At 42.8% G+C, this 15361-nt stretch overlaps 1 long non-coding RNA gene across 1 annotated transcript; it reads left to right on the top strand.

Annotated features, from left to right (window-relative positions):
- Positions 1-649: 649 nt before the first annotated feature.
- Positions 650-12041, top strand: LOC111231711. Its single transcript, XR_002665507.1, has 3 exons — positions 650-1065; positions 10622-10679; positions 12003-12041. It is a non-coding gene; the product is annotated as an uncharacterized LOC111231711 (long non-coding RNA).
- The last annotated feature ends 3320 nt before the right edge of the window (positions 12042-15361 follow it).

The raw sequence follows: 15361 nt of genomic DNA, 5'->3' as shown, positions 1-15361 counted from the left end.
ACTCTGTCAGTCAAACATTGTTATAAATCCTTGAAAAGTCCAAATTAACTGCAAGAGTCTGAGCGGGGGCTAAAAGGTTAATCCTTGTGTAGACTTTAATATTGTAATCATGAGTTGGGTTCACGTTATACTGGATATATTATTGTTTAACTATGAAGAAGCTAAAGGTTGTTATTAATATTAGTAAGATTTGCATTTGTATTAGTAATATTTATTTATATGAAAATATATGATACGATATGATGCCTGCTTTGTACTGCAAAAAGTAGGTCTACATTATACATTCACTTCCGGTCTTAAGGCACAGCTGAATATAGAGAAAGACAGGCAACAACCAGGCAGTAAGACGTTCAGTCAGTCAGACAGTCAGACAGACAGGTCGCTCCAGAGGTGACCGGGGAATCCTGCTCTCTCTGTGCCTGCAGACAGAGCCTCCTCCTCGGCCACTGCTCCTCCTCCCCTCCCCTCCCCTCCCCTCCCTCTGCCCTGGTTGCGCGCTGGGGGATCCGACGACGTCACACAAGCACACGCGCACACACACACATGCAGACACACACATACACACGCCCTCTCTCTCTCTCTCTCTCTCTCTTTCTCTCTCTGCCACTCCGTCTCTCTCACTCTCTCTCTCTCTCCCGCTCCTCTATGCTGCTATTCTGGGAAGTGGCGCTTGGAATAACCCCCGTGTGCGTATGAGTGTGTGTGTGCGTGTGTATGTGTCTCCTGATTTCACCCTCACACACGCACACATACACACTCACAACACAGTGAGACGCACACATTGACTGTCTGTCTGACTGCAGTAGTGGAGCTCCGGCGGCACAAATCCGGTCGGAAAGGATTCCTTCCATTTTTACGCGTAACTTTTCCTCCGCCGCGCCGCGACGTTTCCACCGCTGCTCCTCGGCTCTTGTGGATTTCTAACAACCAGCCTCCCCGACTTGGTTCTAACGGACAAACCAGCGAGGTGTCAAGCCCGCCCGGAATCGGATCTCCTGTCACCGGGTTTGCTTGTTGTCATTTTCGCACGGAGACGGAGACGCGCAGCCGGAGCGCAGACAGAAGGTAAGAGAGGCAGGGGAGGGAAAAACGAAACCTCCACCGGACATATTCTCACACATATCACAGTGACAGCGGGCTTTTCTGCGCCATGACGGACACTATGGGCTGTTTTCATGGCACTTGATCTTTTGTTTAGCTTATAAGGGCAAGGCTATGCAGGGGGAATACCCCGGGCACGCATTGCATTGCATGCAGATTACCCGGGTTGCGTAATATCCTGAGGAATTTGCAGTAGCCTGCACGGCCAGGGTGGCTGCAAGGCCGGGGGGGGGGGAGGACGAGAGGGAGGGAGGGTGAAGCCGTGAAAGTGGAACCAGTGATAGGTGTGATGGTGTGATTGTTGCTGTCTGGAAGGTCGATTATCTGCATTTTCGTGCAGCAACAAACCAGCCCTGCCTGTCTGTAGCTACCCGCGTCTCGGGGGGGGGGGGGGGGGGGTGATCCACAGAAGTTCACCTGCAAAATCCCCCCTAAAAATGATCTCCATGACAACCCGACAATCACTGTTGAAAAGTGAGTCGAAGTTGTGACCTTAGCGCACTTGCTGTGGTATTTCCTTGTTGCTGCTACAGTGAGGCATTCCTCAGATAGTGAGGCACAGGCTGGTTTCCACAGCAGCTTTGTGTTGTTGTTGTTGTTGTTGTTGTTGTTTTTGTTGTTGTTGTTGTTGTTGTACAGTTTGTCTCCAAAGGTGGAAACTGTTTTAAAGGCGAGTTCTTTTTCTAAAAGGCAGTGACTTTATCTCATATGCTCATCGTTTGTTTCCTCTTTTTCTCTGTGTGTGTGTGAGAGAGAGAGAGAGAGAGAGATGGTGGGTGGTGCGCTGGCTGGTTCCGGGAATGTTCCATGACGTGTTGCCGTCTAGAGAGGGGCCCCGGCCGGGGAGACTCCGACTCACGGCCTGGCCCTTCTCTTTCTCTCTCTCCCTCCCTCCCTCTCTCTCTCTCTCTCTCTCTTTAACAAGCCTCTTGTGCTGGAAAAAAATATCTGAGTGTTCCTTCGCTGCATTTTCACAGAAGAGATTTCAAACCTCGTCCTATCAGCGAGTCATAATCCCGTAATCTCTGCAGGGGAGCTCTCCTTCTTCCACCCTTTTTCACAGACAGGTCAGGGGTCAAAGGTCAGGGTCAAACGCTGCTGTGTGGCAACAGGAGGCAGCTACTCAAGGACACTCCATCAGGCTGGATGATTGGCAGCAGGTGGTGTGAGCTGCAGGTCTGAAGCAGCTGAAGGACACGGTGCTGCCCAGCTGCTGCCAACATGACTGTGTTTCTTTGATGTTTAATATGTGACAGGAAGCTGAAATAAAGCCGGTGGAAATCAAACATTAACTTCTGCACTAGAGCTTGCAGTAAGTAAGTGAATAAATAAATCTGATTTAAATATGAGCTTTATTTTTTACAAACTTTACTATCACGTCGTTATTTTTTACCGTCTTTGTTGTCAGGGGCAGCAGCTAATTTTAAACGAAGGATTGACAGTGTAAAGGTGGTATTTATAGAAAGGATGAAAAGCTGCGCTGCAGCTTCAGAAAATGGAAGAAACAAATGAGCCGTGACTTAAAGAGAAAAATGAAACCCACCTCAGACGAGGATGAGGAACGCTTTGTTGCTGTTTACTGAAGCTGCTCAAAGAAGAAGCAGGAACTTGTCCTGACTCTGTGTCCGCGGTGGTGATGAGGTCACAGTCCTGTAGCCGTGGAGATCGTTTGGTGAGTGTGTGTGTGCGTGAGAGAGAGAGAGAGAGTACGCACAGGGAAAGGCCGACCTACGTACCATCTGTCTCACTGCCACCTCAGATGGCCATCGTGGTGTAGTGCATAGGAGCGAGTGTCCGTGCACACACACACACACACACACTGTTACCACAGAGAACGTGCACGAAGTGTGAGTTGATTTTCTGCACTAAACATTCAATTAATGTATTACCCAGGCCTTGTGGGGGCTCTGTATGAGTGTGTGTGTGAGTGTGAAGTGCACTTACCGATATTCAACACACTACAGTTGTGTAGTGTAGGACAGAAATCACTGCTGCAGCAGATCTGACGCTGCGACGTGTGTCGACCTGTGTGAAAGGAAAATAAACATCTGTGGGTGAAAATGGAGGGAGGGCAAAAGAGCAAAAAGAAGAGTGAAAGAACATCAACAAGCTGCTGCATTAGCAGCTGTGTCACACTGGCCCGTTGCAGCTAGCATTTAGCCGCCTAGCTTAGCTACCACTGCTGCATTAGACGAAGTCAGTGGTTTCCATTTCTGGGTAATTGTATTTGTTGTTCATTGTCTTTGTTTGATTATTTGTAGCTTGTTGTTGCTGTTGTTGTTTTTTTTTTTTTTTTTAGACAGCATCTGTGTGTTTTTATTCCTCCGCCCGGCGACAGCCAGAGCGGCGGCCATATTGTTTTCAGGTTGTCCGTCCGTCTGTCTCATTCTCGTGGACACGATATCTCAGTAACACCTTGAAGGAACTTCTTTAATTTTGGCACAAACATTCATTCATGAACTGATTTTGGGGGTGAAAGGTCAAAGGTCAAGGGCGTGGTGACTCCTGTTTGTAGGAAGCTGTGTCCGTCAGCTTTAGTGTTTGTGATCTCATTGATTAGCGATCATGGTGATGACGGAGAGTCGGGTCACATGGATCTGGGTGGTGATATGAGCACCTGTTCACCTGTCTGCCACTTTCTTTTTGATCGCCATGGTTATTTTGATCTTAATTTCGTGCATGTTATAATAAGTTTCTTTTTGTTAAAGGTTTTTTTTTCTTTAATGTATTTTGGACCTGAATCTGGGATGATGGTAACCCTAACCATCCCCCAGTCCCCCTAGTTTAGGAACGCTGTGCATTTCGGTTCAGTGTCATGAGCTCAGGCGGACGTTGGTGCCGTCCTGTTAAAAGTACGGAAGCCTGTTTGGATTTTATTTTCTCTACGGATTCGTTTCTCATGTTGAATTCATCCCATTTCTTCTTTTCATTTCTTTCTCATGTGTGTGTATCCGTTGTTGTAGCCGTCAGCCTCTCTTCCTGTCTGCCTCTGTGTGTGTGTGTGTGTGTGTGTGTGTGTGTGTGTGTGTGTGTGTGTGTGTGTGTGTGTTAGCTGGCTGCAGATGTGATATGGTTGCATTTGCTGCCAATTAACGCACACGCATCATAGCTGGAGAATTTGAAATGACTTCAGATGTATGGCATGGTGTGATGAAGTAACACACACACACACACACACACACACACTCACAATCAGTCATCATTTGCTCATTACAGCGTCTCAGATTTGAACACCTGCTTGTTTTTTCCGTCTCACTTCAGATTAATTGGAATCCGTAGGGTTTTTTTTTGTTTGTTTTTTTTGATGCTTTGTCAAATAATTCATCATTAACTTGATTTAAAGATGGAGTTTTGGTCCAAGTGAAATCCAGTTCATCAGGTTTGAAGAGTGTGACCTTTAACCTTCTTCAATACTAGATTCAATAGAGGACACATTGAGTCATTTCTCTGCCTCATACAGTTTGTTATTGTGACGCCTCAGGGTGGATCAGTGATGGACCTCAAACACAGTTGTGTGTGTGTGTGTGTGTGTGTGTGTGTGTGTGTGTGTGTGTGTGCGTGTGTTTGTGTGTGTGCGTGTGTGATCACCTGAGAGCTGTAGAGGAACCTGAGAGTGCTCCGGTGAGCGAGGTCCTGACAGCGATGGCTAAATTATTAAGACACACACAGACACACTCACACACACACACACACACACACACACACTAAAAACACTAAATACACTTGGTGGTGGAGGAGTGAGAGCAACCTACAGTACAAAAAGAAGGGATAAAAGAGGAAGGAAGAGGAGATAAGGGATGATGGAAGAAGAGGAGAAAGGTGAAGGAGATGAGAGGAGATGGAAAAGGGGAAGGCGACAGGACAGAAGGAAGTGAGATGAGGACAGAAGAGGCGAAAGAGGAGAACGTGAGAGGAAAGAAGTTAAAAAAGAAGGACAAAATGTTGGGAGAGGAGAAGAGAGGAAACAGGAGGAGGAGGGGAAAGGAAACAAGGGAGAGGGATGAAGGAGAAGAGAGGAGACAAGACGAGAGGAGAGAGGACAGGAGAAAAGGAATCAAGTAAAGAAACAAAAAAGAAAAGGGGTGAAGAATGTAAATAAGAGGAGAGGAGACAAGGTGAGGAGGGAAGAGGAAAGGAAACAAGTGCAGAGAAGAGGAGATGGGAGGAAGAGGAGGAGGAACAGAGAGCAGGAAGAGGGGAGGAGAAAGGATGAGAGGTTTCCAAGCTGTAGTGTGTCTGTTCTGTCAGCTGCTGACACACTTTTCATCTGTGTGTGTGTGTGTGTGTGTGTGTGTGTGTGTGTGTGTGTGTGTGTGTGTGTGTGTTGTCCTCAGCTGTATAAAGGGAAACTCTCCCTCTCTCTGCAGTCAGCTGAGGACAATTTTCATCCCAAGAGCCAATCAGTGATCACCTTGCTGCTGATTGACAGGTCTGTTGCTCTACACCAGCCAATCACAGCGCAGCTTTTTAACAGGAACGGACACATGATCGTTCTCCTTTGTTTTGTGCTTGCTAGAAAGAGAGTGTGTGTGTGTTTATGTGTGTGTGTGTGTGTGTGTGTGTGTGTGAGACAGAGATATTGTAACTGGATCTCTCTTTACTCAAAGGGAGGCTGTCAGGTCTGTGTGTGTGTGTGTGTGTGTGTGTGTGTGTGTGTGTGTGTGTGTGGTGTAAGTGTGTGTGTGTGTGTGTGTGGCTTTTTAAATGGACAACAGGATGATGATTGAGAGAGGGAGAGAGAGAGAGACCTTTATCCAAACTGGCCTACTTTCTCTTCAGCTCATAATTAGCTTCACTTCATACATTTATGCATCAGACAGTGAAGCTAAATCAGTGTTTTGTAATCAGAAAATCCCAAACTGCCATTATCTGCCTCCCCCCTCCCTGAACACTGCCACTACACTGGATGGATTAAACATCACGTGCAGCGTGAACGTACTGTACGCAGAGGAACACTCCACATATAGAGCTTTTCACAGGGGTGGGGATGGTCTGTACTGAGCCACTATCTCATTTGAATAACCCCGTTAAAGGTGGCTTTTCCCTTGACGACATATTGAAGGTGTGAGAGCAGTAACTAACTGACCGTTTCTTCTTGTACAATTCACACCTGCAGTATGTGAAACTTAGCGTTTAAACCCTGTCTCCTGTAGGAATTAGGTTTCCATACAACGAGGCTCGTCCCTTCTTTCCTCACATAAAAGGTGGCAAGATTACATTTTCTACCAACGACATGAGGGTACGTTTTTAGTTTACGTATTTGGCAAGTTGCAAATGTGTTGACACTGAACACATCAGTAAAATATTCACATACAGTTTGTTTTGCTCCAATATATCTGGTTCTGCAGAACGAAATCCACTTGTGACTCCAGTTTATCAAACTGTTTCTGGTTCTGTTCAGACTCTCACAGCTCTTTGGTTCAGGTTTGGAAAAGATCCTGGTCTGGATTTAAAACAGAAAAAGTTCACACTGACTTCAGACACAACCTGTTTCTTAACATTAAAGAAAAAAACACGATTTTCCCAAATCAAACCGAAAAGGTTTTGTTGCCACGGACAGGACAAAGTTTCTGGTGACCGATTATCCACCACACCCATCAAATCCGGCCCATACTTTTCTTCTGGCCCAGTTCACACTCGGTTCCTCGGCCCAAATCTGGCCCATTCACAGCATGATTGTAAGATGCTACTTCCACATCTGGACTACTTCTGACTTGAGCCAGATGTGTATGTGGGCCAGACTCGGCCCAGGCATACGTAGGGCCAGAAGTTTCATTTTGTTATCTGGGTCAAATAACAGTCGCGCTTCATTCATTCAGAAAACCCGTTTCTTTTGAAAATAATCCAGCTCACGATTAAGTTTCCTACAAAAGGTATTTGTTGTCGTGGTTTAGTTGTTGAAACAGGGTTGAGTTGTTGACCTACAGGCACTAAACGTATCTTTACTTTGTTGTGTAAATCAGTTTTAGGTGAACAACAAACACAAAGAGTTTACATTACGTTTCCCTGTCGCTGCTCAAGAATATAACCCTCCCTGACGTTTAGTGGAAAGCTGCTGATGTGAAGCAGTAGGAACTCTCTGGTTTGCATTAGCAATGAATTAACACAGCAGCTAGCTTGTAGCCAGCTAGTTAGGGTTGGTTTCTACTAGCTGACTCTATTTTGGATGATTGGGTGAAACAGTCTTTAAGTTAAATGCTTGAAATTGTTGTTGTTGTATTTAATTTTACAGGTTCAGGACATGTCATCCTAGCTTAGCGCATACGCTGGTAGCAGAGGGAATTAGCTAGCCTCTGGCGTCGTATCAAGTTAGCTAGCAAGTTAGCAGCACATCAAAGGCTAACTTGGGATGTTTGACTAAATAAAATGTGCAAAATGTTCATGTACATATGAAACTGTGCCCTGCTGTTTGCGCTAACATTAGCTGTTTATAAGCTAACAGCTCAGAAAAACCCCATTGTCTTTGATTTCTGTTTGTATAAGTGTGAAATACAAGAGATGTAACTTATAAACAGACCTTTGACAGAGCTGGGCTCGTAGTTTCCCCTTGATTTCCATATTTGTACAATGCTAAACATCTAGCGGCTAAACCAACAAGCACAGAGATGATTTGGCCCCTGGTGAGAAAACAAGTTTATTTAACTAAATTATCCCAGTTTATCCTTTAAGCAAACAAATCTCTCAACAAATGATCAAAGAGCAACATACAAAACATTCAGTTAGACATTTCACCAAAGAATAAATCTTTACTTCCTGGACTGTTAGTCTTCATGGTTTTAGCTCTTAAATATAAAGTTAGATTAGATAAATTGATTTTGATGATACTTATATTTATTAAAACTAAATTAAATTAAGATCAAATTAAGATGAATTAAAATCAAACCCCCAACTCTAATCATGTACAACTCAAACCATGTCATTGTTCATATTCATTGATAGATAATTGATCAAATATAGATGTTATTTCCAGCAGCTCCATTTTAGTATGGTTAAAATAAATGTTTCACTCATCTAAATCACCAGTAACCATCAGTGTGTGATATCAGTCACTCTGCCGCTACTTTGCACGACTGCTCAACAGTCATACGGCGAGAAATTGACATGGTCGTCCCCACAGACGTGAAACTAGAACCAGAGCACGTTAAAAGACAAAACCAGGGGGTAGAGTTTTGACTAAAGTGTGAAACTCTCACTTTCATGCTTCACCACCGTCTCTCTATATGCGTATGTAAAACCCTGCTATTCTCTGGGGGATGTCCAAAGGCATTTTGGGAAATGTAGGAAATCTAGATGACGTACACGAGGCAGGTTTAGGTAAAGTAGGGAAATCAAGAAATAGTAAATTACAAACTTCGTTATTAAATGCTTCCTGGAATGAGCAGACTGATGACGACTGTTGGTGTAGGGTAAGTTTATCTGAGGGGGATTTATTTACAGTAACTGACCTCTCAAAATACGTCTGTGGTGCTTTCTTAATGACACTGTGTCAATATTTAATGTCAGTCTATATATGTATATAAGTAAATCTATGAAATGTAATTTTCTTAATTAAAAACATAAAAGATAAAGACAACCTGGTGAAAACTTTACTATAAAATTACAATTTTTACGGCAAAAAATATGTAATTTAGCTTTTTTTTGTTTTATATTATTTGAGGAACTACGATAAGTAAATTCAGATTGTTTGTATTTTTCGTTTCAAATCAATACAAAATGTAAAAAAAAAAAAGTTAAAGAAAATCTGTAGAAAAATGTATTATAATTGTATTATACAAATCTTATTATTAATAATGATAAATTTAATTTTCAAATAATATGTTTAATAATATTCATAAATTATTATAAATAAAACAAAATAATTTTTAATAATAGATAAATAATTGTATTATAAAAAAAAACATTTGCGTTACAAAAATTATGTAATTTAGCTTTTTTTTAAAAATAATTTGAGGATCTATAATAAGTAAATTCAATGTGTTTGTATTTAAATCAATATAAAACGATAAACCTTAACATACATCACTGTGATAATCTGACCTGTGTGCCGCTCCCAGGCTTCTCTGCCCAGTGAGTGTTAGTGGTGGTACAATGAAAACACAGACACAGTTACTGCGTTAGGTGTAGGTTGAGTTATTTGCATATCCATACAAAAGATAAAAACACTTCAAAAAATATCAGGGGTTGAAAAGAAATCCAATCTGAGCGAGTGAGACAGAACAGAAACCCCAACGGGCTTTAAAAAAAAAAAACACCCAAAAGAAAAAAGTGACAAAAGGAAAGTGAAAATCAAGATGACAAACGGATGACACCCGTGATCCGACACTGAAACAGCCTGTCATCTGTTTTTATTTGTTTATTGTTGAATTCATCGAAGGGTTTTGAAATGTCAGTGTCAAACACTAAGACAACAACAGAGACTTTGGGGAGCGGAGAAGTTTTTTAGAAATTTATGATTACAAACCGCAGGATCAGCATGTCACCGCTGTTGTCGGGGAGATTTTACAAAAACAACACGGCTATTTTCTTATTTTTCCAACATAGATTTAAACACAATGTTGACATTTATACGCTGAGAGACTCGTGACCTTTTGACCTTTTAAAAACATTTTTAAAATGCTCACAATCTGTGCTTTAATTTTTACATTACATGGCCAAAAGTATGTGGACGATCCTTTTCCACCAGGTGTTGGAGCCTCTCTGCAGGATTCACTTCCATTCATACGCGGCATTAGAGCATTAGTGAGGCCCAGCACTGGTGTTGGGTGATTAGCTCTGGCTCACAGTCAGAGTCCCAGTTTATCCCAAAGGTTCTGAATGGGGTGGAGGTCAGGACTCTTCACACCATGGAGCTGGCTTTGTGCTCAGGGACTCTGTCCTGCTGAAACAGGGACGGCTCAAACACAAAGCTTGGAGCAACTGTCTGAATTATCCTTGTGTGCTGCTGGATGGAAATACACTTATTAGCTTTGGAAAATAGGCTATGCTACAACAATTTGCCACCAGTCCTTTGTGTGGAGCATTTGCCAAGAAACCAGTGGAGATCAAATGTCATTTTCACACTTTAGTTTTGTACGAATTAAATCAGAATGACAATAAACACATATAGACAAAGATAAAACAAGCAAGTAACTGCGGGTCAGATATCTTAACAATTTAACACTAAGATAAAATATAATATTATTAGGCTAGCTTTATGGATGCTGGTTTGTTAGCTTCAGACAGAGCAAGGCTAACTGTCTCCCCCTGTTTCCAGGCTTCGAGTGAAGCTAAGCTAACTTTAACTGACAGATATGAGAGGGTCTCACCTCAACAGCAGAAAACAAATACGCATGTTTTCCCTAAATGTTGACTGATGCTTTAAGGTTTCTGTGAATTGGAACTGGAGGCAAAACAGCCTCAATCCAAATGTACACACATGCATCAGGACCAGGGTGTCCACACATAGCTTTGGGCCATGCAGTGGGACATCACAAAGTACAAACAGGTCTTTAAAATGTTGTCTGTCTCTTTGTCCCTCCAGGGACTGTGACCAGTTGTGGACTTGCTAAACTGGACCAGGGAACAAACAGTTACACCAGGTAGGACCTGCCAAACTGATGACTGTGTGTGTGTGTGTGTGTGTGTGTGTGTGTGTGTGTGTGTGTGTGTGTGATGGATATAGCTTGCACTCAAACACAACAAGCTAAATACAGGTAGAGTTACCATTCGACAGGAAATTAAGATATTTTAAAGCTCCATGTTTCTTCTTCTTCTGTGTTTTATTTGAAGTGTTGATCCATAAGAAGATATAAAAACCATCTCAGTGTAGTTTTACATCTCCTCTCTCAGGCTTCTCTCTGGAGCTCTAGTAACAACAGGTCGGTGAGCCAATCAGAAGAGAGGAGGCTCTGAGCCTCTCTTCTGATTGGCTCACTGTTTTCTGAGTGATCCAATAAAAATAAAGCAGATTTCAGGTAAAACACTCAGACAAACCAAATCCTGCAAGGTTTGGATGGTGGGTCCAGGTGGGCGGGGCTTGGTGACTGCTTTGTTGTGACATCACAAAGTTCCAGAAGTCCTGACGGCTGGTTTTAAGGCTCAGTTTCTGAATACAGGCTGTGTGCATTTCTCTGTGGACTGAGGCTTTGATACTTTCACAGTATTAATATAGAAGCTAGAGCTGATCTATAATCACACTACACATGGACACAGACCTTTACACTGGAGGAGCTTTAAACATTACAGCAGGTGAAACGGTGAGCTGAGGTCAAACATGAGGATAGATATAATAGTTAGCAGGTGGACAGTGACACAAAATATTAGTATGTATGTATGACATGAAGATGACATGATTCCGGTGGACAAAATGTTTTAAAACAGATAAAAAATATGAATGTAAGTAAAATTACCTCAAGTAAATTCCCTAAATTCCCTGAACCCTGTTTAAACTATGATTTCAATATGGAGAAATTTCACCATAAGATCATTTTAATCTCCCGACAGGAAGTGAGAGCGTCTGAAAAACAAGGAGAAAATGGTGGGAAGAGACTTTCTTTGTAATAATAACCATCATTATGATTTTAAAATGGCTGATGCCTTTGTCATGAGAGAGAGCGAGAGAGAGAGAGAGAGAGAGAGGGAGAGGCTCACACAGAGAAACAGACGGCAAGACAAGCAGAGAGTTGAGCTGTATTCATTTAACCAGAATTACTCTTGCTGCTTTTTCCCGGCTGGTTGCCGGGGCAACCGGCCAGCTTCGTTACCGGAGGTATCACCTCGGCCGGGAGTGTAAATGAAAAAGCTCACTTTAACGGCGGCTTCTGCCAACATGTAAAGTTTCTGTAACGTGCTGGGGTGTAACTCTGCTCCGCAGCAGTGACTCTGCAGCTGTTTATTATATTATATAATCATTTCATCTTCAGGGTGAAGAGGAAGAAACTGTGAAGCTGCGTGATGCCAAACAGAGATGAAGGAAACAGTTTGATGCAATGATGAAAATGAAAATTAATATTTGCTCAGTTTCTTGTTAAAACAGGAACCTTTTCATGTTTAAGTGGAAGTTTTTTTGTTCTAACGGCACAAATCAAAGTTTCTCATTTCATTATTATTAAAAATGTTTTTATTTCAATCAGATCAATGATTTTGGGTGGTAATAAGAAAATATCACAGTATAATTTGTTGTTATAACAACATTTCTTGTTACAACTGAATCAATTGCACTAAGAACAAGAAATATTTGTCTTTATAATCTGAAAAAATGTGAAAAGCATCGTAATAAAATTAGAAAATACATCACTTTTCTTGGGATTGTTAAGAGACGACACCACGATGACAGAGGAAACTTTCTGCTGAGCTGATAATGATCATTAGAAAAGATTTCCTCCGAATCGCATTCAAATCTAGACAAAATCTGCAATGACAAAATACTCCAGTATCATCCTTCACCTTTCTCCGATCGGTTGTTTCACTCTGAAACAACAAAGTGAAGTGGATGCAGGCTTCATCAGAAGAATCAGACATGAAGCGACGGTAAAACATGTGACATTAAATGACCTGTTCAATATTTACACTGATAAATAATCATTAATGCAGATTTCATGAAGTCAAGGTTGAAAGTCAGTTTTTTAAACTCAGAAATTTAGGTCATATTTCACACCTGAGAAGTTCAGTGAGGTCCTCTATAACCAGGTACAGTGTGTGCGTGCGTGCGTGCGTGCGTGCGTGCGTGCGTGCGTGTGTGTGCGTGTGTGTGCGTGTGTGTGCGTCAGCCGTGTCACTTCCTCTTCCTCTGCCATGACTGCTTCGTATCAAGGATGAGATGAACGATGTCATCCAAACGCTGCCCTGTCTCTCTCTGTCTCCCCCCTCACTCTCACATCACTCCCTCCTCTAAATGTGCTCTCACCCACGACTGTGTGTGTGTGTGTGTGTGTGTGTGTTTGTGCATGTGTGTGTGTGTTTGTGTGTGTGTGAGACACTGAAGTTTAAAGGCCCACACGTTTGTGCTTTGAGGTGTAGATAGTAATCTCTGCTTTGCATGATCTATTTCTGTGTACTGATGGACACACACACACACACAAACACACACACAAACACACACACACACACAGGATGTGCGTCAGTGCTTGCAGATTGTGCACATGCTATAGTGTGTTAGGTGGGTAATGAGGACATCGAACGTGACAAATGTCAACGGCTGCTCCGAAGTAGGAGAGAGAGAGAGAGAGAGAGACTATGGCAGAAAGTAAAAATAATTGATCATTTGTAAGTTGATTAGTGATGAAGATGAGTATTGATAAATGAACATGTGATGAAGGCTGATGATCACTGTGCAGCTTTTCTCCCAGTTTGTCCTCCTCCTCTCCTCCTCTTCCTCCTCATTACCATCTCTCTCCTGCACATGATCATAGAGTCCGAACATTTACACATATTGAACCTTATGGTCACTCGGCACACTCTCTTTCATAATGATAATAATAATAATAATAATAATAAATCACAGTGTTAGATTCACACCTTCATCACACCGCTCAGTGAGACATCAAGCTCTTCTTCTCTCATTTATTCAGGTTATTCCTTTAATTAGTAAACATGCAACAACAGACGGAGACAGACGGACAGTTCGGTTCTGTAAGACGAATAAATAAATCAAGAGAGGGAGAGAGAGAAGCGACTGAACAGCTGAGCAGCAGCGACATAAAAAAAACATGAAAAACAGCTGATAATGCCAATGAATGAAGTGAAATAACAAAAAGAAAAAAGAGATAGAGGGAGAGAGAGGGACTGGGGACCAAATGGATACGGGCGCCATGGTAACCACAGAGTTGGTACATTGAGAAGTACACTGAAAATGAAAAAACAAAACAAAACAACAGTAGTGGACAGAAAGCCACTGAGAGCCTCACGTCGATCCCTGTTCACTGATTGGTTAAAAACCTGAGCAGGAAGTGACTCTCACACACACACACACACACACTAGTATGTTAAAATAAAGAAAGTAAAAACAAAAAGAAGAAGAAGAGGAAGCGTGTGTATGTTCTGTTGCCATGGTGACCACGGCTTGGTACGACGGATGCAAGCTGTGCCCTTGACAGCATCACATGGAGAGGGAGTTATACGCACACAGACAGAGACACACACACATACACACACACACACGCACACACACACGCACACACACATACATACACACACACACACACACACACACACACACACAGAGGACGAAATGATGATGATCATGTGTATTGACGAGCAGCTGTGTCCAAATGAATGGCCTTTGGGTGAGCATCTTCTCCCTCCCTCCCTCCCTCCCTCCCCCCTCGTCCTCGTTCTAAATGTGTGTATGTGTTTGTTCGTGTGTGTGTGTGTGTGTGTGTGTGTGTGAGAGAGATAACAGAGCAGCAGAATTTGAATGGCATTATGGAGTATGACTGTTGCCGCGACAACTGCAGTTAGTTTGGTTCTCATTTCCTCCAGGTACCCAGAAGTCCAGTGGCCTCTTTGTTTGTTCATTCAAATCGCAGGGAAAGCAGCGTGTGTGTGTGTGTGTGTGTGTGTGTGTGTGTGTGTGTGTGTGTGTGTGTGTGTGTGAGTGTGAGGGTTAGACTTAGTTTTAGGGTTCAGGTTAGAATCAGGTTTAAATTGGGGTTAGAGTGAGGGGTGAGAGGACGTATTATGAATGGTTAAGTGTCCTCACATAACGCATGTGAATGCGTTTGTGTTTGTGTGTGTGTGTGTGTGTGTGTGTGTTAGGCAGAGAGTGTAGCAGTGTGTCAGAGCACCGTGCAGCACAATAAGGAGCTTTGGTTTCGCTTCCGCATCGTTCCTCATGCAAATGACGCTTTGTTGCTTCTGCAGGCTGCACATTTCCTGTACATGCTCTATATATATATATATGTGTGTGTGTGTGTGTGTGTGTGTGTGTGTGTGTGTGAGGAAGTCAATGCTCTGCATAAAGGGTGTATGTCTGCGTGTGTATTTGCGTGGGTCAGTGCATGTGTAATCAGTGTCAGTGTTAGTGTGTGCACGTGTGTACTCGGTGGTTTACCTGCTTCTCCACTCAGCCGCAGTCTCCACACACAGAGGCTAATAAACAGTACTAACAGAGTGTACAGCCATGCTAGCAGCTCTGTGAGGTCAGCATGAAAACACGCTCATAATGACGGTGGTAACATGCTAATGTTAGCTGGTTTGAGTGAGGAAGACGGCGGTGAGAGCCTGTGGCGTGTTAGCATGCTAAAGATAAAAGTAGAGCCGAGGCTGATGGGAACGACAGAAG

The sequence above is a fragment of the Seriola dumerili genome, unplaced genomic scaffold, assembly GCF_002260705.1.
Source record: "Seriola dumerili isolate Sdu_G_001 unplaced genomic scaffold, Sdu_1.0 BDQW01000312.1, whole genome shotgun sequence".
Classification (NCBI taxonomy): domain Eukaryota; kingdom Metazoa; phylum Chordata; class Actinopteri; order Carangiformes; family Carangidae; genus Seriola; species Seriola dumerili.
The sequence above is the reverse complement of the archived record's forward strand: the minus strand, read 5'-3'. Positions and strand labels throughout refer to the sequence as shown.